General features: G+C 30.8%; 1 long non-coding RNA gene across 7 annotated transcripts; it reads left to right on the forward strand.

The window, feature by feature from the left end:
- The first annotated feature begins 2,031 nt into the window (after positions 1-2,031).
- LOC145187847 (uncharacterized) lies at positions 2,032-8,477 on the forward strand. 7 transcript variants are annotated; one of them, XR_016455142.1, is made up of 6 exons: positions 2,032-2,127; positions 2,234-2,273; positions 3,003-4,081; positions 4,337-4,420; positions 4,677-4,889; positions 5,852-8,477. It is a non-coding gene; the product is annotated as an uncharacterized LOC145187847 (long non-coding RNA). The 7 variants fall into 7 exon arrangements; XR_016455141.1 differs by having other exon boundaries at positions 4,677-8,477; XR_016455144.1 differs by having other exon boundaries at positions 2,116-2,158; positions 4,677-8,477.
- The last annotated feature ends 1,485 nt before the right edge of the window (positions 8,478-9,962 follow it).

The raw sequence follows: 9,962 nt of genomic DNA on the forward strand, positions 1-9,962 counted from the left end.
TGTATTTACTTGATACTAACAAAATCATCTTACTTTCAATTTGAAGAAGGCCAATCTTTATGTGTTTCTGCAACAAGGATTTTGGCGACTACGCGCCTTCTTTTTAATTCTGAATTTTTTATAGGCTTGTGATTACTAACTGAAATTTTGCTAACCACCTTCCGTTACGAAAATATTCCATAAGTAAATGGAAAAAATTGATTCAATTCGTAACCCGTGGAGTACCGTTAAAACCCTATGAAATTCTATGGGGTCTCATTACATACACATGCATTAAATATTATTTTCAAATCAATTTGTAATAATTCAAGTGAATTTTAATTATAGGTTTTTCTCAATCCAAGAAAGGATTCCATATGTCAAGAGAACTCATTACTTTAATATTTATGATACGCTGTAAAACTAATGCGTCAATGTTTTTCATGATGTTTATGTTCTATTTAAAATACAAAGGGATTTCAATAAATCAAATAACTCCAGAAAAAATCAGTGAAAACAACACATCTTATATTAATTTTTTATCAAGCTACCATTAAAACATAAAGAAAGGGGTCATGGCCTTTATTTGGAAAAGTTATGAACTATGGTATTCCTTTTTCATCTTAATTTTATTTCTAGTTGTCGTTTTTTTATCGTTGCATTTTATAACTGGTTGTCGTTTTTCTTCACATGAAACCTTTTGACTACCCATTATTTTTATATAAAAAATAAATTTTAGTTATCACTTTCGTTTAACTAAGTTGACACTAACATTTATAACTGCTCTAGTTAATGTAAAGAAAATCAAAAAAAGCCAAAACCTATAATAAATAATTTGTAACGAACTGCCGATATGTTATCTTAACGAACTAATCAAATTGTGTTTACATGTAAAATTTATATGTAAAATATGGGAAATCTCCATATAGCAGTATTGCTCATTTACTGTTACATGGAGATTTATTGATATTAAATATTTTGGAGAGTTACAGATATTTCCTTATTCCATGTTTGTACTGTTATTACTAACTTTAATTCTAATTCTCTGCTTAGTGATGTATAGTGCGGTGTTCATCTTCCATTTCAGTAAAAGGTTATTTTTTTCTTATAAACCTCATAGTTGCACAATTATAGAAAAATTAGGATTTTTTAAAGTTATTTTGCCGCTTATTAAAAGATATTTAACATTTAAGAAGGAAAGTTCAGTGCGTATTAAGACAAAACAAAATTAACAGGAAAAAGTTACGGTGAAAGAAAAAACAGAACAAACCAGAAACTTGGCACCTTTAACTTGTCAGTATTTTGAACAGGGTTCAAAATACTGACAAGTTAAAGGTGCATTACTCAAAAACCTTGAAGAAGTCAGTTTTTCAGTGCAGTAGTGCGGTATTTCAGTGTCCTTTAGTGCAAAATGTTTTTTTTTTAGGTGTGTTATATTGTAAATGATGGGGGTATTTCGGTTTTCTCTGGTGCTACAATGCTTAATAGGTATGTGGATCAAGTGAATATTGTACCCAATTTTTTGATATGCAGAAACATGTTCTATATTCAATAACTCAAACCTAGCTCAATATGGAACTCTAGATTTAAGTTTTATTTTCATCCGAGTTCTACGATGAGTGGTCAGCTTAAAATGTATTAACTTAGCACAAAGCCAAACTACTTTCGATTATTAGCAAAACCCTGATCTGGCAGGGGAAAAATGAGGACCATTAGCCAGATCATCAGGTGATACTGACTATGGAAAATGGAACTTTCTAAGTCTATTCCTTCTATTGTAGAGGTATTACTAAGAAAAAGTCTAACTTTGATTAAACTTATACGCCATTATCAATCATTATCCGATCATTGCCGATTGCCTGTCCGGGGCAGGTTCTTTCAAAGAGCACAAATAACTTAATTATTACGGTTGTTCAAAGGAGAGAGTGATGACATCTACGATTACTTGTAGACTCAGTTTGAATGTTTCGAAACCGCCTACTAAAAATAAATTGCGGATTTTTTTGTTATCGTATAACCCAATCACAAGTACGAGATCTGTGAATGCAGCTAATAGCATAATATATGAATGCAGCTAATGCAGCTAATGCAGCTAATATATAAGATAAGTAAAAAATGCCTTCATTGAAAATACTTCCAAAACTTAAGGTCATGTTTCAAAATATCTAAGTTAAATTTGGTGAAAATTTAAAATATTTGATTTGTCGGATAAGAGGAATGAAACAGACGGAGTAATATTACATTTTCTTTTTAGGTTGATGTAATTCAGTGTTGGAACCATGAATACTTAATCGGTAAGTTTTTAAGTCAATTTATCATATACAGATTATTTGACAGATTATATTACTGTAGCGTACTTTCTTGGTGATTTTAGTTGTACTGAGTCGGCTCTTTAAACAGTTTTCCTTTGTAATTTTAACAGCTCTCTCATATCTTACTCTCTCAATTCTAACTGTGTCACATGGTTCAGGATGGCATCACACACACACACACACATATATATATATATATATATATATATATATATATATATATATATATATATATATATATATATATATATATATATATATATATATATATATATGTATATATATGTATATATATGTATATATATATATGTATATATATATATGTATATATATATATGTATATATATATATATATATATATATATATATATATATATATATATATATATATATATATATATATATATATATATATATATATATATAGTTGTTAAGATATGTCATTAATGTCTCAACTACTGTAGTTTGTCAAACATTCAGAATATGTTGACACTATAGTAAGCCATTACATTAAAAATTCTTTAGAAGTGTAAGCTTCTGTATTTTTATGTATTTAAATAGGACTATTTTTATTTTAAAGGTTTCTTTTTTTTTTTTTATTGTTTTTCAAAAAAATTATTTTCTTGTCTACGTATAGATATTAATTCCAATTTTTTATTTAATAAACATTGTTGGTTTTGCATGTGTCATTATTTCAAATTTTTCTTGCAGGCATACATCTTTTGGAAATATTATTACAAGCAGGCGATGATTTAAGTGTCTTCTACTTCTATTTAAACAAGGATTTGTTGCTTTACCACAAATGCATTTATTTTAACTTTTAAAATTTTTTTTCAAGTCATTTTGATATTTCTGAAGTTTTCAAAAGAGAATAATTTATTTTTTATACAACTTTAATGTAATATTTTGTTTTGGTACTGGTTTTAGTGATTTTCTTTTTTGTTTAGAACTTGTGAATGTATTATGTACGAGTTGTTATCCCATAAATATAAAAAAGTTTCTACTTTGATAAGTTTAGTTGCAATATTAGTTTGAAATATTTTTATTTGAATATGAAAAGTTTAAAGAATGGTGAGTATTATGACTACATTATTATTATTGTTTACTAAATATCAACTGATGCAGTTTAGATTTTACTACACTAACGTTATTGTTGAATATGTTGAGACTTAAGAGATTGATTTTTTACCATTTAAGTGGATCGTTGATAGAAATAAACAAATGTTAAAAGTTTAATTAAAAATAAAGCTGAATTAAATTTTTACTATCCACCAGTAAAAGCAGCAAGTAAAGTGTAAAATGCCAAAAAAATATGCAGTAACCCAGGAGAACACTGGCTTTTATAGAAAGTACGAATTCTTGGAACTGCAAGTTAGTACTGTTGTTGTTTTTAGAGATCCTTCTTTGAAATCCTGTCTTTTTCTCTTAATATGATTTTTAGAGCTCCTTGAGGGACTCTGAATTAGTCATCTAAAATATGGTTTGGCAATAGTAGAAAGGAAAGCACTCTTTTCTCCCGTTCCTAAAATTTTTTGCCATGTGTAATTTAGAGTCGACGTCATGCTTGCAAAAAAAAAATTAAAAATTGTTTAGAGCATAATATTTAGCTATTGACGTGTAAAATATTTCACGAACATGGCTCATAGTTAATGAAATGTACACAAGATATAATTTGTTCTAGACACTCTTAAAAGCAGAAATGAAAAAACAAAACAGGTTGAAGACACATCTAATGTTTATTATAACACCGATGATTATAATGTAGGAATTTGGAAACACAAAAAAATTAGGTTAGAGATTTCAAGTAAAGTTTGTTTTACTCATGTTCAAAGTTAAAATAAATCTAAATATATATTAATTTTTTTGAATTCATTTTTAACTGTAGTAGAATAGTTTTCTGATTCATTTTAGGAATTTTCATTTTAAGATTTTTCATTCAAATTATTTTAAGCTTGCTGCCTATTGTTTCAATAATAAAATCAATTAACAAAACTTTTAGTTTAATTTATAATATTATTTAAAAATAATAATTGTCTCTTGTTTAGAAAAAGAAAATATTCTTTTGAACATGAAAATGATGTTGTTGATGATGAAATTGAAGACTCTTATCAAGAAAACAGATTGATAATGTAAAATAAATAAGATCTGTTTTAAATTTTTTATCTAAAGATCATGAGACACCCAAAAAATATAAATAAATAAGATAGTATTATAGAAAGGTTTTTGTTATTTTCATCACTTCATAATTTCAGATAGGTTTTTAATAAACGGCAGGTGTGATTCTTGATTCTTTAATTGAGAGAATGTGGTAGTAATAGTTTTAAATGGGAATAAAGTTGGTAAATCTAGTACATTTATACCTATTTTGTTATCTTGTTGTTTCAGAAATACAAGCAATTCTATGGCTACAAAACTAACACCACCTCAACACTTCAGGGCAATACAATCAAGTTCACGCTCATCTTAGTCTCAAAATGTGCCTGTATCAAAACACCTACCACAATCCAGTACCTCTGATCACATGTCTTATATAATACAACAGTACAGTCAAAAGTATAATGGAAGCATCAGCTCAGGTGTTAAGTTCGAATAACTCATGTAAGCTTGTTTTTTAAAGTTACTGAGTTCCATCATTAATAATTCTTAAAAAAAATTGAATTAATTCAAAAAGGCCACTGAAGTTATGGGAGTCACTCGTTTTTTATTAACAGTCTCTCAACTCTTAATTTTGTCACAAGGTTACTGCAGGAAGAAACAAAGTGAGGGTGGTACTTCCTGAGGTGAGTAATTGGATTAAACAGCAAACCTTGTATTTACAAGGTGGACACTACCACAGCTAGAACTAAGTGATTCAGGCTAGAAATAAACTGAACAAGAACTTAATCCGATTTAAAATGTGAGTATTAAAACGAATATTGACACTAGGCTAGAATTAAGAGATTCAGGCTAGAAACAGACTGAGAAAGGTCAATATTAAAACGAATATTGACATTAGGCTGTTAGATTCAAGCTAGAAACACACTGTACAAGAACTTAATCTGATTTAAAATGTCAATATTAAAACGAATATTGACACAAGGCTAGAACTAAAAGATTCAGGCTAGAAATACACTGAGCGAGAGCGTTGTCCAATCAGAAATGTCATAATTAAAACGAATATTGACAATAGGCTAGAACTATGAGAATTAGGCTAGAGACACCCCTAGCAGAATCATAATTCATGCAATAATATCGTAGTAGCATTTTGAACCGGAAATCCGGCCGGAACCGAAATCTTAAATAAACCCGGAACCGGAATTTCGGTTCCGGCCATAATTTTGGCCGGACACCGGATCCGAACCGAATTCCGGTCAATCACTAATCCTATCACAAAAGTCAATTTTTAACACGCGGCTATAATTTGAAGAGTTAAGCCAGAACTACACCAAGCAGAAACGTAATCAAAAATTAAATTTAATGCAAAAAATAAGTTATATTATGTTATATTGTCGTATAAACCTAAACTGATGCATTAACAACTCGAAACCTAAATATATGTATCTTAATCTTAATTGTTTTAGGACAAGAATCAAAAAATGTTTTCCCCATCTTCCATAATGCGAAACTGTCCAATGTTTACTATGAAAAGATTACCTTTTGTCCGTATCTCGGACAACAAACTATACAAACGCCAAATACGTGGTGAAGAAATAAAGATGACCCGTCTGTTGGCCAATAAAATAGTGGTTAATATATCTAAGCACAAACGTGAGACGCAGAAACGGAGGTTCTAAGTAGAGGATTGAACTTCGTACCCTCTACAACACATATGCCTTATGAAATCTACAATTCGCATGTGAACTAATTCAAACGGTCTTTGCAAAGACAATTGTACTTTGAGAATAGCTTGATACGCAGAAGCAAACATCCTTTTTGCAAAAAATCTAGTTGGCAACCTCCGAACACGAGGAATGCGACAGTATTAGCATACCTAAAATAAGTAGACGATTATGTAAGTTCTCTTTTTAACAATAACCTACTTGAAAAAGATAAAAGCAACCTCTCACCTAAATTAAGAAAAGCTTTAAAGTCTTTGAAATCAAATCCACATATTATTATTAAGAAAGCTGACAAAAGAGGGGGTGTATGTGTTTTAGATAAAGATGTCTATGAACTAAAAGTGAGTGAGATATTGACAGATAGGAACTCTTATCAAACGATCCTACCAGAAGCGTGATGCGTGATGGGAATGACTTGATCGACTATATGAAAAGCCACCACATAGTCGACGAAAAACTGCAGACTTTCTGCGCCCGAAAATATCCCATCGCTCACCCTTATTGTATGGTTTACCGAAGATTCATAAAACTCATATCCCTTTACGACCTATAGTGTCAGGATGTGATGGACCAACCGATAATCTATATAAGTTTATAGCATAATTTATCCAACCACTGGCAGAATCGCTCCCAGCCTATTTCAAAGATACCACTCACTTCCTCAACTTATTACAAACGCAAAGAATTCCATCAAGAGACTACATGTTCGTAACAGCCGATGTAACCTCTTTATACACTAATATTCCACATAGAGAAGGAATAGATGCTGTTAAATATTACATGAAACAGATTCCGTCATCGGCTAGTCAATCGCTTTTATTGATATCATACTAAAAACTATTCTGACTCACAGCACATTCCAATCCTCCAAAAAATTCTTCCACCAAATGACGGGGATATCTACGGGCACACGATTGGGGCCACCCTATGCCAACCTATTTAAGGGACGTTTAGATTCTAAAATTATGGAACAATTTCCTCAATCCATATCATTTTATAAGAGATTTATTGATGATATATCCTTTTTGTTACATGGATCAACGAATGAATTAGATGAAGTCTTCATATTCATAAATAATTTGCACTCAGCTATTAAGTTTACTTTAAATCACTCTAATTCTTCAATCAATTTTATGGATTTCAAAATATACGAAGATAGAAAAGGCGGAATCCAGAGCACTATTCATAGAAAACCTACAGATACTATGGGCCTCTTGCATTATGACTCAAATCACTCTAATCATCCAAAACACAGCATAATTTAATTTAGCTCTAAGATATAACAAAATCATATCGAATAAAGAAAGCTTAATCAAAGAGTTGGAGATGTTAACTAGGACCTTAGTACTCAGAGGTTACCCACTGCATGCCATCAATAAGTATATCAACAAACCGTTACGTTGAACACAACATGACCTTGTTAACAAAACAAGAACACTTAAGAAAGACAAAATATCGTTGATCACAGTACACACTAACATAGGTAAAGCCATATATCAAATTATAATGAAGCGTTGGGGCATAATTAAACAGGATACCCACTTAAGAAATATTTGGCCATTCCCACCAATAACAACATCGGAAAACAAAATTGATCAAAGACTCTTTAGTATATACGGCACAAACTGTCCGGACGAACCAAAATAAAATGACCATAATCACTTAGAATAGAGGCATTAATTTTTATTAGAAAGGAACAATAGCTAGGTAGTAGCTTGGAAGTGAACAGAACATCAAGAATTATGATACTAATTGTCTTATAAATCTTTTAGGACATAGCTTTAATCAAAATACATCTCCAGCAAGCTATAGAATTTGCAAATTCCATACCAACAAACCACATTGACTTGGAGGGCCACCGCTTGTTCACCTAAATTGTTTCTATCCAATGCACTCATGGCCCTTACCAAAACAACTTATTTTCTGGAATCACCAAGTCACAGATGAACAGACCTTCAAACTGATGCTCTTTTTCTTAGGTAATGGGTGCCCTCCTTTTCATATCTTCTCTTTTATGATCCTTGGATTCAGAAGAAACGTTATAAAATTCAATAAGCGTATGTGTCAACTGAAATGACTAATCCAAAATTTGGAAACTCGTAGACATCTCTGGTTTTACTTTGACATACATTATAACAAATTAAAATATCTAAACCTCCAACCTTATCCATGAAATCTTTTTACGGCGTAGAAGTTGCAATATTAGACAAGAGATGCACGTACCAAAAAATTTTATTGTTAAAAATTCGTTGTAGAGATTATACTTATTATTTAAATTCAGTAAGAGCATATATATTCAAATGTAATTTACAAGTTATAATGTAACTCAAATACGTAGAATTTTATCTAATAAACTTTCATATGACTGCAGTCTTCCCAGCTAAGTGGAAAAGTAATAAGCAATCAAGCGATCAGGGTTCGATGCGAGATGGGTGCCGCATATGTTTTTTTTTTGTTCGCTTGTTTGATTATAGTTAGATTTTTAACTCTCGCCGGGGGGAAAAGGGGCAGTCTCAATGTGTTTTTGGGGGATAATGGCAAAATAGGTGGGTGACCTCGGATTGTGGGCTGTTTGGCAATCTGGTGCAGGCGCGTCACTTTTTCATCTATATTATTCGTTTTAAGAAAGAAAAATAAGCTTGCATATATGAGAGTCTTGCATTCGCTCTGGACATCTGTCCAACAGTATTTTTACTAATCCTAACCATAGAACTTATGCTATTTCGTCCCTGAGGCATTCACTGCTCGGTCTTGACCAATGTATGCAAATACATTTCAAATTAAATTAGTTAAAAGTAAAATTAAAAAGAGGAGGAAATCTATGACTACCACTGACGATGAAATAAAAAGACGTAAATAAAAAGTTTTTTTGCTGAGAGCACAAAACAGTACCTTAAGGGCACCTTGTACACCAACGATGGTCATCTATTTCGCACAAGTTGTAATCAGGAAAGGTGCGAAGGATAGACAGCTATTAACACCTATGCACACTAAAAAAACTAATAGACTCTTTGAAACGTTCAATCCATAGCAAACTAAAAATTTGATCTACAATGCATTCTTTTATGGCATTCCGTGCTATAATGATAAAGAACGCACTCTAACAAGTGATATTGCTGCCTATTAGTTGTCTGTTATTGAGGTTTATGACAATATGAAGCTACTGACATTCTGGTTTTCATCGCATGATCATTTTCCATATTTGTTTGAGCTTGCTATTCAATATCTGTCTGTACCGTCTGTACTTTACATATATAGATCTTTGCAATGTTTTCGTAAATGGTGGACGTATTTTTTATTTTTTAACCACTACTTTAAATATATAGGTCTTTGCAATTTGCGAGGTTAGAATTATTTTGTTCTATCTCCGCGTTTTAACGTTGGGAGAAAGTTTATGATTTTTTTCGAAAGCTTTGGTTTTTAAAGAAATTATAACTTATGCTTTACATAATTTATGTTAAAGCAAATTATTTAGAAAAAAAATTGCAGAATAGAGCGTATTTTTAAAGCAATCATAACTTACTAAAACTAAGAACACATTTTCTCTCAACTTTTAAAATAGGAGATAGAACAAAATAATTCTAACCTCGCGAAATGCCCGACGTATTTTTTTAGCGGCGAAGAGTAATAAAAAACTAAATAGAAACTTATTAAGTTATTAAGAAACTTATTAAGTCTTACTTGAAAAGTAGAAGATCGTTTGGACAAAAAAATCCATGAAAATCTCAAAGAGACTGTAAAAAATATTTCTATTGAAAATCAAAAGATAAAGTTGACAGTAAGTTTAAAAAATTAGAAGATAAAGGAAAAGTAAATATCAAAACCTTTCCCATATTAAAAATCACACAAAACA

This window comes from Hydra viridissima, unplaced genomic scaffold, assembly GCF_058129835.1.
Source record: "Hydra viridissima isolate aposymbiotic clone 2 unplaced genomic scaffold, HvirCarnegie_v1 scaffold_8, whole genome shotgun sequence".
NCBI lineage: Eukaryota > Metazoa > Cnidaria > Hydrozoa > Anthoathecata > Hydridae > Hydra > Hydra viridissima.